The sequence below is a fragment of the Protopterus annectens genome, chromosome 12.part0 (assembly GCF_019279795.1).
Source record: "Protopterus annectens isolate FY-2018-M chromosome 12.part0, PAN1.0, whole genome shotgun sequence".
Taxonomy (NCBI): Eukaryota; Metazoa; Chordata; order Ceratodontiformes; family Protopteridae; genus Protopterus; species Protopterus annectens.
Window position 1 is genome coordinate 1,294,003,475 of NC_056746.1, and position 20,961 is coordinate 1,294,024,435.

At 41.7% G+C, this 20,961-nt stretch overlaps 1 protein-coding gene across 1 annotated transcript in view; it reads left to right on the plus strand.

Moving 5' to 3' along the window:
• Positions 1 to 20,961, plus strand: part of TM9SF4 (transmembrane 9 superfamily member 4) — a gene marked incomplete in the record, with an annotated part of 2,004,758 nt that overhangs the window by 1,154,194 nt on the left and 829,603 nt on the right.

The window sequence follows — 20,961 nt, forward strand, 5'->3', positions numbered from 1 at the left end:
GCTGTACCACATTACCATGCCATGTAAAAAAGATATCAACAAAACGTTTATAAAAAGTGACATGTTGCTTAAACATGTCACAGCAAAAAAAAAATCTTTCTCCCATTGGGCCATCACAATGTTAGCATATGTATTTGCATACGCTGTACCCATAGTGACCCCCCACTTTCTGGAGGAAAAACTCATTTTCAAAAAGAAATATATTATTTTCCAAAATCCAAATCCAGTAGGGCACAGCTCATATTGACCTTGGTGTTAGAAAAGTTACTTTCCTTGGTTAAAAAGTGTCATACATTTTCAATGCCCTCATCATTGGGGATCACTGTGAATAAAGAATTCACATCTAGTGTTACAAAGAATACATTGTTAATATCAGTATTATTCCTAAGACTGGCCCAAATGTACAGTTGCTCTAGGAACTGTTTGCTATCTCTCAGTACAGTTTCTACAGTGTTCAATACATGTCTAAGCTGTTTTTTCACATATATAGACATAGGCTCAGTGAGCCATCCTCTGCCCAATACAATGGGACAGAGGGAAGGATTCAAGGGATCTTTGTGAACCTTAGGAGGTAGGCCATATATGACTGGTATAGTGGGATGCTCTACAGAAAAATACATATATAGTCTGTCTGTCTGTGTCTTTCGGCTTTTTCCCGGTTAGGGGTCGCCACAGCGGAACTCCGGTCCGCTAATGATTGGCAGTAGAGTTTTTACGTGCTGGCTTGCTGGGCCTAACGCACAACCTTCAATGAAGGAAGGCCCATTCACGCATGTAAAAATAGTCAATTTGATCATTCATCAATAAATCATATGTGTAGAAGTTCAATCTATGATACCATTCACCTGAAATTTCTGCAGTATAGCATACACTTTGTCATCATACAACATCTTACGCATTTTCTCAAAATAATCTGTAGTGTCAAAGACAACTATCCCACCACCCTTATCAGCAGGCCTGATGACTAAAATGTTCAGCCCTAGTCAGTGTCGCTAATGCCTCGCTCTCCTTCATAGTAAGATGGTAAAATCAGTTCTTGGATCTCTCATTAACTGATTTTCTTAGGTCATCCTCCCACATCTTTATGAACGCCTCCATAGCAGGAGAATTGTTAGGTATGAAATAACTAGGTTTTTTAGTGCACATACATTTGTAGTATTCACATCCCCAAATGGTTTTGAGCATTGTTTTCCTGGCAAACCTATTCAATTCTAAAATTGTGTCTACTAAATTCATGTTGGTGGCTGGAACAAATGATAAACCTCTATTTAAAATAGATAGCTGTTCTACAGTTAAATCCACAGAAGACAAGTTAAAACTCAGATTATTCACTTGCGATTGCGTGTGGTTGGACCCTTGTTGTAGACTGAGGGGTTGGACTGTACCCTCCCTTGTCTCCTGCGGCTCCAAGACCTCCCCACCCATATATCTTGCTTTATGGGTAGGGCCTTCTCTAAAAAAGAAAATGCTGAGTGATGGGAGCTATCTATACCCTGTTTATTTGTACTGCCATTGTTAACCATCATTAATACCTTAGGTCTAACAGCAGGTTCTATACTTGACAAGCCCATGTTGTTACCCTGTACATTGCTAGATATCAAAAGGGTATTACAGTTTTCTACAGACTTATTCTGTACATCAGCATTTAAGTCAACACATAGACCAACATTCTCAATAGTGTTCATTGTGTTGCAACCATTTACATTACTTACATTAAATAAAGTTCATCCTGATTGCCTAGAGACAAGGAGACTCGTTCTCCATGCTCCACTAGTTCTATCGACTCATGAAATAAGTCTTGTCCTTTTGATTTAATGACATAGACAATTCAACTTCCTCTGGACTAACTGATAAGGGCTGGAGCTGGCAAGGCAAACAAGGTATCCCAGGTCCACATCATGCTGCTGCTGGAGGGGTTCCTGCATACTTCTTTCCCTCCCATGCACTTGTGTGGTAAGCTCCTGTAGGTAGTGTATGCAGTGGGCAAACCTGTCCAGCATGCTTCTCACTTCCACAGTGAGATGTTGGCAAGCTGCCCCACCCAATGTCAGGAGGCACTCTAGGGTAGTTCAAAAAAAATTGCTACTGTATTCCACAGTAACAAAAAGCGAGCTATAACAACATCAAACGTTTATTAAAACAAACTAGCATAAAGCTTTCAGATAGAAATCCTTCTTCAGTGTGACATAAAATACAATTGGTAAAACCCTTGTATATAAAAAGATCAAACACAGCACAGCCAATCAAAATAAGACAAAAATCATTCAATTAAAAACATTTAAAGAAATATCCTACATTTGTAGAAAATGTGCACTTAAAATATTAATAAATAGAGCAAATCACTTTAAACACATCCATTTACGTTTCAGTACAGGTTTGATGGTGACAGTCTTGTTCACACCAGGGAAATGGTCAGCTTGTATACATATAATCCAGTCATATTCTCTAAGTTCAAATCTATTATTCAAGTCACCACCCCTGTAATTCTTATAGACTGTATCAATTGCTCTAAACCTAAATTGATGGGATGTACCAAACTCAACAATATGCTTTGCCAGAGCATTTGTTATGACACCTCCACATATTTCAGATTTATGCTCAAGGATTCAGTCTTTTAATCATCTGGTGGACTTCCCTACATAAAAAACAGAACAGCTTGTACAGGTCTCCAAATAGGCAATAGTACCAGTATTACAAGTTGCAAAGCACTTAAAATTGAATTCCTTATGAGTAACAGGGATGAACAAAGCAATCTTCACTGCAGGTTTTGCCTTACCCCCCCCCCCCCCCCCCGGCTTTTAACTTCATCTCTAATCCTATTTTGTGTATTTAGATCATAATCTCTGTGTAAATTATCTAGTCATTTCATTCATCTGTTGAGCACATTTATTAATGTCAGTATATAACCTGCTGGCACATAAATATTGACTATTAACAATCCCCCGAAATGTATGCTTAGCATGCATACCGAATCTGTGCAGACATCTATTAACATGTAGTGGTTTCTTGTGAATAAAGTATTTAACAAAGCACCATCATACTCAATCTCTTGGATCTACTCACAAGAAAAAAGAACAAGGGTGTTTCATACACCCCAACATCAATTAACTTCAACTGACTGCTTGGATGATAGGGTGCTAATTCCTTTTAGGCACCTCTTTACTGAGGATATGCAGCAGGTAGTAACAGAGGCAAGAAAGCCTGCTACTAGAAAATCATACATTAGCCAGTGGAAAAGGTTTTCTGGTTGGTGCTAACATAACCAGCACCTGTTCAGGGCTAGTTATTTTCTGGTCTTGCAATATTTTTGTGAGTTTATATCTTGTGTCCTTTCTTATTCATTTAGCAAGGTTCATTTATTGGCTATTTCAGCATGTCTGCCTATGGATCCTCCTCTTTCAATGCAGTCTCATGTCAAAATGTTTCTGAAAGGGGTTTTTTACATAAGAGGCCTCCAAATGAAAAGCTGTGGCCCTTCCTTGGGATCATAATTTTTTTTAGAGAAACTAGTACTTGCTCCATTTGGACTAGCTAGTCTGACTGATTTGAGGTTCTTAACATGGAAAAACAGTTTTACTGATTGTTCTGCCTCTGCAAGAAGGGCATCTGAGTTGCAACCTCATATGAGTCAGCCCTACCTCATTTTCCACAGGGGCAGGGTTTCTATTAGAACTTAGCCTTCTTTTATACCTAAAGTGATATCTGAGTTTACTTTAAGCCAATCTTTCCTAAATCTAAAGATGATACTGCATACCTTGGATGTTCACAGACAACTCTGGTACTGTCTTGACAAAACTAAATCTTTCAGATCTTTGAATCAGCTAATTTCTTGTGAAGATTAGAAGGAGCGACCTGTGTCAAAACAGACCATTTCCATATGGCTGTCTATTAACTTTTGCTAAACTCACCATAACAAAACTATTACAGGCAGGTCGAGGCCCAGTCTGCAGGGCATTGGCTTCATCTTTTTTGGGGTGGGTAGGCGGACAGTTGGATTCTAGACATATTTTAGAAGCTACTACTTTGGTCCTCTGTACATACTTGCAGAAAGCGGTATAAGCTTGATTCCTTCTCTGGGTTTGAATCAGGCTTGCCAGGATCATTCTCCAAGGACTACTGCACTCTTTTCCTTCCACCTCACAAATATAGTAAACTGGATCTACCGGTTTAGCAAAGACTAGTGCAGCAGTGATTACTGTAATGACCATAGTACAGTTGTGTAAGTAAACCTACCATAACAGTAGATGTTTGAATAATCACTGCTGCAGTAGTAACGCCCTCCCTCCATCCTCTCTTTTTTGGTGTGCTTTTTATGCCAGGGTTTGAACATTTTTTTGTTGTTCCCACATTGTCCTTTCGGGGATCAGCTTCTCTCTTTATCTGTCTATCCTTCCCCACTCCTCTTTGGCAGGAATGCTGTAAAGGGCTTTGTACCCAAAATTATCTTTTTATCAGCTCAGCCTCAGCTGCCTGACAGCTTGGATATGTGAAAAGGTGCTTTGGAAATTGACCAGCTGTTCTGTCCTTGACAAGATATATAACCTGTATAGCTAAGTATACTGCAGCAGTGATCATTCAAACATCTATTGTTAGTACAGTTGTGTAAGTAAACTTACCATTTCCCCTTTGTACCCCCTCCCCCCGAAAAGGTGTTCAAACAAATGAAGGAAAAGAACAAAGCTGTGTAGTTTGTTAAAGACCTTTGTCAATTCCCACTGCTCAAGTTAAAGTTAATGTTTCCCCTTTCCTACAAAGTAGACCAAAGGAAAACCACAAAAAGGGTTTCAGATCCAGGGCCCAAACAAGGAGTAGCTGTGACTCTACAGCACCTCCTCCCAAGAGATCCCTTCCCAATCTCCCTTACCTCCCAGAAAAAATAGGAGGCAGGTTATTGCTGTTTATTTTTTTTTTATTTATCTTTGTTTACCAGAAATTCCAATTTCCCATTTTCAGTGGAGGCCCAAGGAGAAAAAGATCTGTTTGTTTGCATTGCATTCTACAAAGTTCCAGTTAAACACAGAGTAGTTACATTTCTGTTGACATGTGGGGAAAGATCACCCAGAACAGGTGGGTCTTAAAAAGCAGTATAATATTGCTACAACCTGCTGTTTCCAAAAAAAAAAAAAAAAAAACACCCAGATTCCAGGCAATTCCACCTTCAAACAATGCATGCCTCTAATTTTTACCTGTAGAAGCAATGCTTATCTCTACAACTAGCAAGTCTTCTAGTACGGGGTTCCATAAAATTTGTACCAGAAAGTGAGAGGAGCCAGGATTTTACTACAGACTTTTCCTTGTTCAAAGCAACAGTGGATCTTTGAGGCCCATACTGGACTGTTGAAACTAAACAAATATGAGCTAGTACCAACGTTCAGAATGTTGACTTTTCAAAACTTGCTTCCTCACAGGAGTTGTAATGGTAACCTTGAATCTGAAGAATATCTACCTCCATATCCCCATTGCTCCGGGACACAGTTCCCACAATTTCAAGCAGGAGTTTTATTGCCAGTTTAATGCTGTTCCCTTTGGGCTTGCCTTCTGCTCCCAAAATCTTTACAAAATGCCTGGATCTAGTGATCGCCTTTTGCAAGGCAAAGGTGGCATGCAGATACCCATAACTAAATGATTGCCTGATTTTGGCTTCCTCCTGTTTGGAACTCCAGAGGTCCATTCTAATTACCATGGGCTGCTTTCAAAGAGTAGGCCTGTCCATAAACCTTCAAAAGTTCCAGCTGACTGCAACTCTAATTGGTTGCCTTCCTGGGAATTGTACTACATTCAGAAAAACAGAATACTTTTCTTCTGCAGGACAAGATAATTTTCTTAAGCTATTGAGACTGGCAATTTTGCTCATTAGCTAGCAAAGTTTTTGGGCTGCTGAGCCGCATGTTATGCATTCTAATAGTCCTCCCCCATCCCTGTTTGCACATGGAAAAGCTTAAGTGGTACCTGTGGAACAGGAGAGTCCAGCATCTAAATTCCTTAACAACCAAGTATTCCATTATTTGCATGGTTGTCAGATAGTATACAGCTCAACAAGGGAGTCCCTTTCAGAATGCAGTCTGGGTCTTGGGTTTGAAGGTTTATGGACAGGCCTACAGATACATCAGATGCTGCATGGGTTGCCCATTCTGGAGACATGAGGGTCCATGACATTTGAAACAAGCACATGTCCTAGAAGCACTTAAACATAAAAGAAGTCATGGTAGTAATCGTAGCCATCGGGGCACAGAGACACATATGGCAGCATGGACCCTGTGATGAGCAAAATGGACAATACCACAGTCTTGTGGTGCATACACAAACAGGGCAGGAAATGCACCTATTTTCCAGACTGTCAGTGTAGGTATGGGAGGTGGCCCAGGACTTTGGACTGACACTGATGGAGCAGTACATTCCTGGACAGGACAACATCCCAGCAGACAAACTAAGCAGGTCATTATCAGACTCTACCAAAAGGATGTCAGAAAAGTCTTTCTGGATTAGCTCAACAGCTACAGTGTGCCACAAAATAAACCTGTTTCTTCTCCAGAAAATGAAAAGCTCAGGAAATTCTGCAAAAGGATCCAGAAAAGGGGCCCTGGGTAAGAGACGACTCCGCCATTGCATGGTTAGGTCTGTTTCTTTATACTCTCCTTACTTTCTCCAAATCCTCAGGGTACTTCGGGGTACTGCAAAAGATCAGGGAGGAGAGGCAAATGGTGATCTTAACTAGCACACCTTTGGCAAAGGTAGCACTGGTACTCCCTCCTACTGAGCCTAGCCAGGGAGAAACCCTGGAACTGCCTCAGCACATAGACATTGTACCCCAGGGCAGGGGTCTATCATATGTCTCAACCTAAGGACCTTGAGACTAACAAGATGGATGATCTATTTCTCATAATCTCCAGGCTTATGTGTTTTAATGACATGTTAAGCATATCAATGAAGAACAGAAAACCGCTAACTAGGAAATCATGTATACCTACCTGGAAATGTTCTCTCACTGGTGCCTGAAAATGGGTCAGCAACAGAACCTGTCGCATCTCTTGGTTGTCCTCAACAGTCTGGCAGATCTTTTCAAAGATGGCTTGTCTTGCGCATCTAATAAGGTACATGCCTCAGCCATATCTGCTTGTCTGTCATTGCATTTTATTTTCACAACTTCCTGTGAAACCGTTCCTGATGGGGGTCCTCAGTTTAAGATCCAGACAAAAGTTAGCTCAGCCCTGGGACCTTAATTTTGTGCTAGAAAAACTAACCTTGCGATCATATGAACCAGCTGCTTCAGTCTCCATCAAGATGTTGACATGGAAAATCGCCATGTTTCTTAGCCTTGTCCTCATTTAGATGGATCTGTGAACTACAGGCTGTCATCTGTAGAGAACCTATTGTGTTTTTTTTTTCTTAAGGACAAGATCACTTTACACACTAATCCTACCTTCGTGCCCAAAGTGATGACTGAACTCTACTTAACAGGCCTTCCAACTACCAGTTTTCTTCCCCTCACCACAAAAACATGGGAGAAAAAGTTTGATTCCTTTGTTGTACACTGGCAGCTCAGATTTTACCTGGACAGAATAAAAACAAGCAAGTCAGACAGCTTTTTGTCCCCTTTGCAAAAGGGAAAGAAGAGAAACCTGTTAACAACCAGAGCATTTCCAAATTGATTGCTGATGGTACTGACTTTTGTTTCCTGCACCATAGAAAAAAAATTTGTGTCTCTATCAGGACTCTGTCTACTAGGGCCACGGCTGCCACTACAGCTTTCCTAAAGCGGGTCTGTACCTAGTCTGTTATGGAAGTAGCAAATCTAACAGTCAGTCCACAATTTTGATAGGCATCACAATTTTGGAACCATGTTGTAAGGAAAGGGTTTGCTTTGGCCATCCTGCAGATGTTGGTATCCCCTACTCCTGTTACAATCTGACCACACAGCATTGTTTAGCTTAGAGTCCGTACTGCAGCAGTGATTTACAAGGGACTTAGTATGGTTTTGTTAAGAACTTGTAATTGTAGATATTGGTGTAGATTCATTGTTGTACTTCCAGATGTCCTTCCATTTCAATGTTGCAGTATTCATTACATTAGGGATCCCCTGCCAAGGGCGCCCCAATGTCCAGCCAGCATACCAAAGCCTTTAGGTTGCTTTAAGCTACGTTGTACATCACACATATGCTCCTTCCATAGCATAGGGCATAAAGGTGACATCCAGATATACCACCCTGAGAACAACTTTGCCACCAGTCTGAATGCCATCGTTTAATCATCAGTCCGAACACCTGTTCTGTTGCTGGTTTTCCAAGTCGATATTCCAAAACATCGATCATATGGTTTCAATCATATGAGATTTAATGTTTCAGAATTTTGAGATTCCAAAGTGAATCCCTGAGCTGTCGGTGGTGTCTATAGCCTCTGACAAGCCCTCTCAATTGCTTCTTTCTCCTAAGTTACTGCCCTCTGATAAAGACAGCAGAACCATAGAAAGACTAGGCAAGAAGGATCACACTTCTGCTACTTTGGCTTTTAGGGCTGTTAATTATCAGACCCATATGCCTAGGTATTTGTTGGCTGTCCTATCCCAGGTTTATCAGGTTATTTCTGATCTTCCAGACTCTGAAGGTAAAACTTCTGCTCTTTCCCTCTTTGGGACTTACTCCCAGGTGGCTCTTCATTCCATCAAGTGTAGTTATGATCCAGCAGATGCTTCCTTTTTGGCTGCTACCTTTGGGTCAGTGGTGAGGAGGTATTCTTGGCTTTGGCTTCAACCTTTGCCTAATGATATTAAGGTTAAGTTGATGGATGCCCCTCTTGATAATAAACACTTACTGGTGAAGCTGCTGCTGTTGCTATGTTTAAGATATTCAGGATAAAGGTAAGGCTTTACAGGATTGTAAACATGTTTTTCTCCTGTTCCTAAATTTCAGAGAAACTATCCCAATAAGCCAGCTTTTGTTCGCAGGTAGTCCTGCCCTCATAAGGACAAAAAGGGTGGCAAGTGGGCTCTTCCTGCTAAGGCTACCCAGACATCTGTGCCTTAGAAGTCTCCTTTTCCAGATAAACCAGGTGCTGTCTGACTATCCTATTCTTCCCTGCCACTTTAGTACTTCTCTTTGCCTTTCTATTCCTATTTGGCTACAGATTACTCAGGATTCTTAGGTCCTGTCCATTATTCATCAGGGGTATTTCATGGTTTGGAAATCCCTTCCCCCTTTTATAGATATTTCTCAGCTCCCTCAGGAACAGCTCTCCTTTCCAGATATGCTTCAGGACCTTTTGACTTGGGGTACTATTCAAGAGGTACCTGTGTCCCAAAGAGGGGAGGGGGTATTACTTCAGGATGTTTCTAATACCCAGAAAAGAGGGTACTTGGAGACCAATTTTAGATCTCTCTCATCTAAACACTTTTCAGAAAGTGCCTTCCTTTTTAGTGTTGTCCCTTCAGACTGTGTTCCCTGTTTTGCTTCCTCAGGCTTGTATGGTTTGTCTGGGTCTCAAGGATGTGTATCTTCTTATCCCGATCCATTGCCTTTGCAGGAAGTTTACATTTCTTTGTTGCTTATTGGCATTTTCAGTTCTGTACTTTGCCCGAAGAGTATTCATGAAATGACCTCACCCTGTGATTGCTTTTTGCAGGATTCAGGGGATCCAAGTATTTCCTTACAGAGATCCTCTTGCAAAATTCTCGTTTTGCCATTTCTCTTCTGCAAAGCCTGGGGTTCACAATAAACTTCACAAAGTCTTTTCTGACTTCTTCTCAGGGCCATGTTTTTCTGGGGTGCAGGATTTAGATGGTGTCTGTGCTGGTATCCCTGCCTCCTTCCAAGGTCTTGACACTCATTTCCTTCTTTCAAACTCTTCTTCCTCTGGCCTCTATTACAGCCAGGGAGTTTTTGAGAGCTCTGGGATTCATGGCATGCACCATCACTATGCTTCCTCTGGACAAACTCCATATGAGAACGTTTCAGTGGTTTCTGAAGTAAGTTTGGCTTCAAAATGCGCATCCCCTAAAATTTGTAGCTCATCTTCTACCACGCTTCAAGAAGGAATTTCAATGGTGGATCCAGCAGTTCTCTCTAAATCCAGGGCTCCCTTTTCATCCCCCTCTTCCCTCTCAAGAGCTGTTCACAGATGCTTCAGATGTGGGATGGGGAGCAGCTTTTGCCTCCCTAAAAGTGCAGGGGATGTGGTTACCTCTTCAACAAAAAGAGCACATCAGTGTTAGAGAGATGAGAGCTCTTCTGCTGACGCTTCAAACTTTTCATCCTCTTTTCTTCTCAGGACCTCTCAAGGTGTTTACAGACAATAGCACAACAATGTGGTATGCAAAAAAAAAATGGGGGGGGGCAAGATCTGATTTTCTTTGCCAGTTGGCACTCCCGCTGTGTTATCCTGCTGCCCAGTATTAAGCTAGTGCCTCCCTTTTGGCCGCGACAGCTTTGGTTCCCTCTTCTGCACTTAGCCAAGGGCAGTCATCACAAGTTACTTCACAGGATGGACCTACTCACACAAGACAAGGGTTTTCTCATCCATCCCCACCTGTCCACTCTTCAGCTGACACTGGGGGTGATAGGATTTTGATTCCACAGACACCTTTTTTCTGAGGACGTACTTAGGGTCCTCCAGGAGGCCAGGAAACCCAATACTAGGAAATCCTGCTCATCTATGTGGAAGAGGTTTTCTGTGTAGTGTCTTTCTGGTAACTTGGATCCACTTTCAGTGGATGTCCCGTTGATTTTCTTATTTGCGTGACTTGCTCCTTTAGCTTCTAGATTTGATGCTAAACAATTCCTAAAAGGTGTCCTTCATATTAGACCTCCCAGGAAGCCTGTTCCTCCTCCCTGAGATCTTAATTTTGTTTTGGAAAAATTGACTCTGGCTCCTTTTGAGCCTTCAGCTTCCTTGCAACACTGCTCTTGTAAGACTGTTCTTTTATTAGCCTTTACTTCTGCCAAACTGGTTTCTGCGCTTCAAGCCCTTATGGCTTGTCCTCCTCTTTTGGTATTTCATAAGGACAGTGTCAGTGTGTCCTTGCGTACTAATCCTTCTTTTATGCCCAAGGTGGTGAATGAGTTGTCTGTTAATCGGTCTGCTCATTTGCCCACTTTTTCCCTTCTCTGCAATCTGCCAATTAGAAGGTGCTGCACACGTCGGATGTGCATAGAGAACTCAGATTTTATGTAGGTAAGACTAAGACTATTAGGAAATCTGATCAGCTCTGTTTTTCCTTTCATCCCAGGTTCTTGGGATTAGCTGTATCCAAGCAGACTATTTCTTCTTCGATCTCAAAAGCTATTTCTTTTTGTTATTGTTTTCATGGTAAGAGCCTTCCTTGTTCTGTTAAAGTTCATTCTACTAGGGCTGTGACTTCTTCTGGTGCTTTTATCAAGGATTTGGATACTAACTCTATTCTTGAGGCAGCTACCTGAACTTCTGTGCATAAATTTACCAAGCATTGGATGGAATCTCCAGAGCTGCAGCTGGTTTTGCTAGGTACATCCTTCATGGCATCCTGGAGGGCTGTGCTGGTCCTTCTCCTCCTAATTTTCTTTTTGAGCTTTGGCACTCTCCCTAATGTAATGAATACTGCAACAGTGAAATGGAAGGACAGAACACAATTGTGTAAAATTTTATCATAACTGTAGATGTCCTTTTCTTCACAGTTGCAATATTCATTCCTTCCTTCCTCCAATTGGTCCATTTCTCTTCTGGATGTACTGATTACGTTTTCTTTTCCATGGACTGGTGTTCTTACTGGGGCTCTCAGTTCTGAGGATGGTACGTCCGGATGTCGCCTTTATGCCCTATGCTACGCAAGGAGCATATGTATGAAGTACAGTGTACCTTAAAGACCTTGGTGTAATGACTGGACATCTGGTCACCCTTGGCAGGAGATCCCTAATGTAGTGAATACTGCAGCAGTAAAGAGAAGGACCTCTACCATTATGGTAAAATTTACACAACTGTACTTTTCTCCTGACCTGTGCCCTGGGATTGGGGTGGGTGCCCTGTTCATCATCTTCCACACCATGTTTAGATTCTTCTCCAGATGCCCTTCTTTAGCTCCCTGGTACTGAACTGGACCAGCACTGGATACCTCATACTGTGGGCCTTAAAGAACTATAGCTGCATTCTATGGCAAGAACGACCAGAAGATGACTGGTCAACTGCTCTTTGTACTACTAACATCCTTGTATCAGGAGTGGAGGGATTCTGATGGGCCAAAGACTGAGATGTGAACTGTGGTATCTGGGCCTGCTACCAGGCTTCTATAGATAGAAAATCCCAAGAGTCAGTACTGTATCAGTAAGTCTACTCAATCATCTATAGTTAGTACACTTGTGTTAGGAACTACAGTTTCTTCAGGGTTCGAGATATGCAAGTGGCTATGTCAGTGTCTCAAACTCCTCTTTATATATGCAGACACCATGAGTCAGTATATCCTGGGCTTGAACTTGGATAAGCTAGTTCTGTGGTTCACTTTAAAAGTTAAACAAAATTCCATATTATTTAGACTTCTGTGCCATTCTGTGTGGACATCCTCCAGCTCCGTATCAGGTCTGTCATCTTTTTTTGGTCATAAACATGCTATTTTTATCAGGATTCAAGTGACTGTATTTGTATCTCTTAATCACCTTCATGTAACAGTCCTGCAAAGCTCAGAAGTTGTTAGGAACCCCATTTAAGCTAAGCATCCCTATCTGTTTTCTGGTTCCCAAAAAGCTATAGTGATTATGAACAGAATCTTAAAAAAAAAAAGTCAGTCTGTGTGCATGTGTGTTTTTGTATGCATATCTAGAATTGTTAGGCATGCATAGTATGTTTAGCTTTAGGCAGTAGCCGTCCTGAATGTCACAGATTCAGAGGCAGTCGGGTTAAATGCAGTAGTGTTCAGAAGCAAGAAAGTTGGTGTGCATTTCACTTATTAGATGTGACACACAGGTGAGAAGGCAACACAAGTATTTAGCAGTAGCTGCCATCCTCTATCCAGCACGGCATATTGGTGAGTGACACAGTTTCCTAGTCTGTGCTGCTGATTGTTGACCATGAGGTAATGAATGAGGTGTTGATCTCTCCCAACAGTCTTTATGCACTTTTGCTAGTGCTGACAGGCTACTTTAGAAACAACAGTGAATATATGCATTCATCCAAAGATGTATTTCCTCGTACATGAGGAGCCTTCAGACTAAAATTTCATTGTAATAGTGTAACTATTTTTGGTGAAGATTTGTCTGTCAAAAGTCATTTAGTGGAACATTTTCAGTGAGTTGCTGTGCTCGTGAGCAGTCCTATATTTGTAGGTCAGTAGAAATCATAGTCTGTTTACAAATCAGTCAGTTCTGTCAGCCACAGAATGTTCTCAGTCTGCAAGCATTGATTATGCAGTGTGATTTTTTTTTTTTATAAGGGTTTAAGCAGTGGGCTGTGATTTGTTTTCATTCACAGTTCATGTCTTTCGTTCTTTAGACATCTTCATGGCCACACTCTGTATTCCTTTCCCCCAACCCCCACACCACTACATGTCAAAATTGCTCTCTGTAGTTGAAGAATTGCTTCTTTAGCGAAAGTTACATGGAGTTCGAGTGCAAAACTGTACTGCTTTCTTGATTCGTTTGTACTTTTTGATAACACATTTTGTCCTGACCTACATCCTCCAAGACCACCATCACCTGTTTTGTCTACTCTTAAAGCTGGAGCTTTGTCTACACATTAGCTTTCAATGTTCTTTGTGAAGGTCATTGCTGCAGGTCATTCATAGAATGTGGAAGTTGTGCAGCAGGCAAATGTTTGCCATCTGGTCTGAGATCCAGAGGTTTTGAACGTCTCCGAAATAGGCTGATCTTTTCCATGCTGCAAACATGAGTAGGATGTGTAGTATGGACAAGCATCCACACAATCTTCTCCATGGGAGTGATCAAAAGTCACCCTGTTGGTACTGTCCATGTGAAGCCAAAGCTGCTGAAAGTAACATTTTTGTGTGTTTTTTCTTCCCGTCTCATCATCTAATCACCAGCTTCTCTCTATTCACCTGGTCTACTGGGCCTCTGTTAGCTTCCCCCAGTTCACTCTAGCCTACAGCCAGTGAGGAAATGGAGGGCACTGCTGCCATATAGTGTGCTGTAATCCCCCTCTCACCCCACAGCAACCTTGCGATCTCCACAGTTACTGCCTGCAGAAGGTGCATGCACCTTCTTCACTTTGTGGAGCTTCTTGACAGTGATATACCACTTGCAGTGCAGGGCACACCATGTTCTTAATGCTGCTGTTGCAGTGAGCGTTGATAGCTTCCCTTACCCTGTGATGGGAGAGCAGGTGTTAGCCACTCCTATCTTCCCTCTCTGGTCTCCCCAGTATCACTAGTCAAACTTGGGACATCTGCTGTGCGGTAAGGGTTTAACCTCTCTGTGACATGGGACCAAATTGCTATAAGTATCCTTTTGGGATTATTTTTCAAATCCTTAGATGAGTTGCTGACTGCTATATTTGCCTGTTAGTTTCCCTACTCGTATCATTGGATGACATACTGAACTGTTGTATTGGCCAATTTATTTTCTTAATTGCAGTTTGGACGTCTTTCCAAGACTCGGTACATCCCCGAGAGTTGTTGCCAAAACGTGTAATTATGGCTAACAGATACTACTGAAAGACTCGTCTTTTCTACCTTGGGGCCTTCTCATGAAGTTTGTAAGCTTTATGCTTCCTTTAATAAAAAGACATGGTATCAAAGAGCATAAACTGCAAGCTGTTTTCTAGAGCATAAAAAGCTATTTGTTTTAGGGAACTGGGTGCCTCTTCTGGTTTGAAGGGAGAGTTGTCTTCTGCTTGAGTGAGCAAAGCTACCAAGCGTTCTAAGAACTTGTAAACAAAGTAAGTGTGAGACCTTTGTAACCCTGTCAGTCATGTGATATCCTTAACACATTGGTGCCGTCAGAGATGCAGATTTGTCAGCCTCTGACTGCTATCTTCCTTGGTATTCCCAACTGTCAGTGTCCCTTCAGTGTGTGGCGCCATGGTCCAGGTGTCTTGTCACACACATTGCTGTACCATAACTGCAAACAGCTGATTGCCAATGTGCCACTTGCACTTCCCCCATTCTTTTTTACTGGATGCTGTATTTTTTTTAGGAACATTGGCCCTTCTTTGGTCTCTATTTTATTTAATTATAGACATTAGATGCTGAAAAATGCGTAGTAGTATGTGGGGGATCAGTGGTTGTCTGCCATTACTTGATGTACCCTCTGCATTTGGAGTGGCTCATCCTTTTAAGAAGAAAGTGCTGTCTCCAAAACTGCCATCTGACCTAGATGTCACTTAGGAGGAAGATTTGGTCTGCTTTGCACACAATTACATGCCTTTTGGATAGGACACTGATCTTACAGCCCCCCATGTGTCCTTTGGGGAAACAGTTTAATTTAATGCAGGAGCACTTTAAATATGGGAAATGGAGGTTGACCAAGGAACTTTCTTACTCTCAGAAATGTTTACTTTAACATATGGCGATTGAAGAATCCAAGCTGACTGCCATTCAAGGACTCCTCTAAAGGTGCCTTATTAGTACCTGATTTCTACCCACTGCTGCTCAGCAAAAACTGACTGTTTCCACTGTGTATAGGAGAGTTTAGAGTATTTGAAAGGAATATGGTGGCCAAACATGTCATGATCTTCACAGATACAGCTAGAGAAGACTGGGTTAGCACCAGTTAGTAATACTTACCAAATTAAAAAAAATCGTATGCTAGATGGATTTGGGCAAGAAAGTCTACACTTCTGACACTTTAGCTGTCTGGGCTAACTGTAAAACCCACCTGCTCCATTTGCAAAGATGCAAACGGATCAGGGATGTGGATGAAAAGATCTTGGGTGCAGCCTTAAGACCAGTGCCTTTCAAAATTCTTGAAGACAGCCTTAATAATTTGTAAGTACACTTTCAGATGTTTCTACAATGGACTTGGGCAGTTTTCAGACTGCATGCATGGCTAAGGGATACAGTCATTACCCAACAACAACAAAGTCAGCTTTTATTTGGGCCCTTAGGCAGAGAATTGCTTTTTGGACTTCCCTTCGCCTCAGCTGCCCCGCCCACATACTTGGAAGTCTGAATGAACGTGTCAAAGCTAGAATCAGACAGGCTGCAGCCAGCTGGCACAGTGGTAGCATATGACAGAAGAATGCCAAAGAAGCTGAAAAGTAAGGGATAGAAAACAGTGGTGAAGTGTTGAAACAATGTATAACTCCACGGAAAATTGATTCTTTTACTACTTGATTCCAAACTGTAACAAATTTCTGTTGTCATCAGCATAAGCAGTCTTGTGCTGAGCATCATCATCAACCCCCTTTATCCCATTTTCTACACAGGGTCAGGGTGTTGTCAAATGTCTCCACCTCTCTTGATTCAAAGCCGTACTCCTTTCTTTGATTGTCATGCCTGGCTGTTGCAGGCCTTCTCTCACACAATCCATCCACCTCTTCGCTGCACACCTTCATTTCCTCTTGCCTTCTTCCTGCCTGTCCCAAACTATCTTCACCTGATTCTTCTGCTTTCCTGCACATGTGTGCAAACTACTGTAATTGGTTCTCCCTAACCTTCTCTGCAATTGGAGCTACTTGGGCTTCTGCTCTGATGGGTCCTCATTTTTCTGTGCCACAGTGTGTATCCTACCAGCCATGTCAGGAACATCCCCATAATTTCTAGCATCCTCAGCTGCTCTGCCTTTACTGTCTAGCTTTCTGTACCTTAGAGTAGTACTGTTCTTGTGTTCTCGCCACTGTTTTCTACCCCTTACTTTTCAGCTAACACATTAGGTCATGGTTACAATTTGCTTTCAGAAAATAAGTGTCAAGACTTCTTATAGCTTTGTGGATAATTTAAAACTGTATATTCATCAGATGAGGAAATGAACGCGCAACTACAAATGCTCAAAACTTAGATGATTGTCATTTGGTCTTGATAAGTGGACAAAAGCAACCTTTAACACAGGAAAGCTGCAGCACCAAGAAAATGCTAGTATGGGATGTAAATGTGATATAACGGAACTTGAACAGGGGGGAGTAACTAAATACTTGAGAATTGATGAAGGATCAACAGTAAAATGTGAACAAATACAAACAAAACTTAGTAAAGAATATTTTAGAAGACTAAAATTAATACTGAAGTAGCCCTGACATGTAGAAACAAAGGACAAACTATAAACCAGTTTTGCTGTTCCTGTTCTAACGTACAGTTTTGGGGTGATTAACTGGCCCCAAAAGGTATTGGATCAGTTGGACTGGAAAACCAGAAGAATGCTTATTAAATAATTTATAAAAATCAGTTTATACTAAGATTATATATTCCCTGTTCTGAAGGAGGTATGGGCCTCCTTGTGTAGATCTGCATTGCAGGACTGCATCCATATCTTCTGACCTCAAGATCCAAACATAGTGAAAGTTTAAAACATGAGGAGAATACGTCTAAGATGACTTTGCTTTGTCAAAAGCATATCGGTGTCAAGTGGGAATGGAAATCAAACCAGAAGAAGACAAAAATCAGACAGCAGCTAAATGTGCCCAAAAAAAATAAATAAGGTGAAGGATCACATGAGAAGGCAAGAAATGTGGAAAATGCATAAATGTATAGTGGATATAAAGTGTACACACCCCTGTTAAAATGCCAGGTTTTTGTGATATAAAACAAATGAGAACACAATAAATTATTTCAAAACTTTCCCCACCTTTAATGTTAGGAGAAAAAAATATAAAAAAATTTAAAAAAAAACGTACAATAAGCTGGTTACATAAGTGTGCACACCCTTAAACTAATACTTTGAAGCACCTTTTGATTTAATTACAGCATTCAGTCTTCTTTGGTAGGATTCTATCAGCATGGCACATCTTGACTTGGCAGTAACTGCCAACTCTTCCTTGCAAAAGCCAAGTGGCTTTGCTGCATTGCCCCTCCATCTTGTCTGCTGGATACAGAGGATGCCCAGATTCCTCCTTACCATCATGTCATTCACTTCCAAGCTGCATCCTGTCAGTGAACCTACATTGAGCATAACAATTTTTAGTTTATTTGGCAAGTTGGTTGGGTTTATATCCAGTTTTCCCACAGCAAAACTATCCCAGGTAACCCAAGCTGGGCCACCAACACCGGCTGGCCATTAGCTTATTGACCCAGGATTGCTGGGCTCTATGGTGGGCACACATTGACCAATAGGTTGCACATACACCCTTCCTGCAGTTAGCATGGCTCCCTGGCATAGGTTGGAATAGGCTGGGTTTTCAACCCACTTATCACCGGCAAATACCATGTCCATGTTTGGTGAGATTAGTCAACATGACTGAATGACCTAGAGACAACTTTTATACCATTCTGCTCGTTCTTAGAATGACTCCTATTCCACCTGACCCAGTAGTTCTGACAAAATTCATCTTCAAAGAGGTGCTCACTTTGGATGCATCAGACCGACACACGCACATTAGAGCAAAGGCAGATTTTAACTCTAGGGTGTAAGAACTTACCTTATAGACCATTTGCTGTCACATCATCCCACCTCTACAGCAACTCACAGTCCCCCCAGGACAAAGTCATCCATATGTTCCCACTCTCCACTGGGATCAACTAGTAGGTATATCCAGCCCCCCCCCCCCCTCAGATGGGTGCAGCCATCTTCCTCACCTATTCTGTAAAGCACCTGAGAGGCTGATGGATCTCTCTTCACCTGGGACCAGAGTGAGTACTCTGTCTACATCACTGGCACAGGCAGCAGGAAGTACTTAAGCTGCTTGATGCATTACCCCATGTTGATGAAGTTGGGTGGCACAGAACATTTGATAAATGATGGACTGTTGCTTTTTAGGATGCGTATATAATGCACACACACACACACACACACACACACACACACACACACACACACACACACACACACACACACATGTTCATCTAGACTTGCTGTTTCTTTATTATTTATCTGGCAAGTTGTTTGTAGAGATGGCTAACTTATGAACATGCAGAGAAACTTCTGAAGAAAAATGACAAGGTGACTATTCCTGCTTGGCAAATGCTTGCTGAAATGCAGAGGTCTTAAGCAGTGTTCTGGATAATGTATGTAGTGTAAAGGAAATCAGAGGTGTATATTTATAAATCAGATGTGTGTATTTATAGGTGCCAGCCCTGCAGTGATGATTGATGCATCTTAAAGAACCCAGTTAAGGATACAGTATTTGTGCTCAAAAGAGTGTATTGTCTTGGAGAATATTCCCTAGTGGCCATCTTTTAACGTTGATAATTGAATTTATTTGCCTGTAACTGAGGGAGTGGTATGTGAATACATTTCTGCACTTATCCCTGAGTTAGGAAAAGTACATCTTACGTAATAGAACCCATAATTAAAGAATCCAGTAAAATCAGAATTTAGAAAAAAATGCATTTTTTTGTAGTTGGGACATATCACAACCCCCTAACTTAATATACTAATTGTCTTGGTCACACAGCTGTGAGGTAAGCCAAGGCCCAGTAAAATCTAGTACCTTTTCCAACTTCCCATTTGTAGCAGTTTGCTGCCACAAAAGAAAACTACATTATCAGGAGGCAGTGCTAAGTCATCACTAAAGCAAGATGTATCTAGCGCAAAATTTTAACAAGTAACTTTTAAAACAATACAGTCCAGTAGAATTGAAATATCCCCAATTAAATGAAAATTAATTTTGGGAAGTTTACTGCACGTGTATACCCACCAAGTCAGCTTATGTGATCATAGCATTTGAAAGGTAGGCAGTGCTGTGTTTGGCACTGTAACTTGCAGGTGTCAGTAAGTTCTGTTATGCGGTGAAACCTTTGGATGTGGTTTTTGCATTTTAACTAAATTAACATCCAGTTATAACATTTGTGTTGTATATTTTAGGTTCCCTTCTCTACAGTGGTTTGCCCATCTGTGTATAATGTTTGGAATTTCATTACTTTTAATATGTCTTGGCTATTACTTTGGGTTTCGTAAAAAGCCATATGACAATCCAGTTTGAACTAATCAGATTCTGTGTCATATCCCTGATTAGCCCTGACAATGGTGCACAGTCTGTGATCCATGTTCTTTTATCTTGAAAACACTTTGCACCAAAGTTGACGTCCAGTGCAGTTGGTCTGTGCAACTCTCCCCCATTGGATGAGATTTGTGGTGAAAACACTCAGCACATTTTTGGGAGGAACCCCACAGAGACAGGAAGAGTATGCAAACTCCATACATGACATGCCTTGCCCAGAGATCATGATCAAACCTTGTACTTTGTGCATGGTGAGTGAATACCTTATTTATTGTGCCAGCTGGGCTTTCTGCTGAGCAGCTCACTTAAAGGCATTCAAGAGCAGCCACCCGAGAGGTAGGGGCAGCAGTCTGTCTACCACATCTGTGTACCCCCTCGCGCTTATGCCTACCCTGCCTCTCACCCGCCAGCTAGGGTGAAGACTGTGCCTTTTTCAAACCCTTGTGGTTCAAGCTGACCACAAACCTTTCATTAAGAAAGCTGGTAAATGCAGGTGCAAAACTGAGTTCATATCCATTCCACATTCAGAGTGATTCATATTCTAACTGACCTAATAGCTCTGGCAAAATTGATCTTATAAGAGGTGCTCACCTTTGCTGTATCAGATCAACACACGCACATTAGAGCAAGGACAGGTTTTAACTTCAAACTGTAAGAACTTGCCTGCAGATCATTTGCTGTCACATCATCTCACCTCAGCAGCAACTCCGTCACAGCCCTCTCAAGGGCAAAGTCTTCCACGTGTCCCCACTCTCCACCAGGGATCAACTTCAGGTATGTCCAATTCCGCTCCACCCAGATGTGTTCATGGCATCTTCTTCACCTGCTCCTGAGAAGCTAATAGATCTCTGTTCACATTGACCATAGTCAGGACTCTATTTACCTCCACCACTGGCACAGGCAGCAGGCAATACTTAAGTTGCTTGATGCATTACCCCATATTTCTGAAGCTGGGTGGCA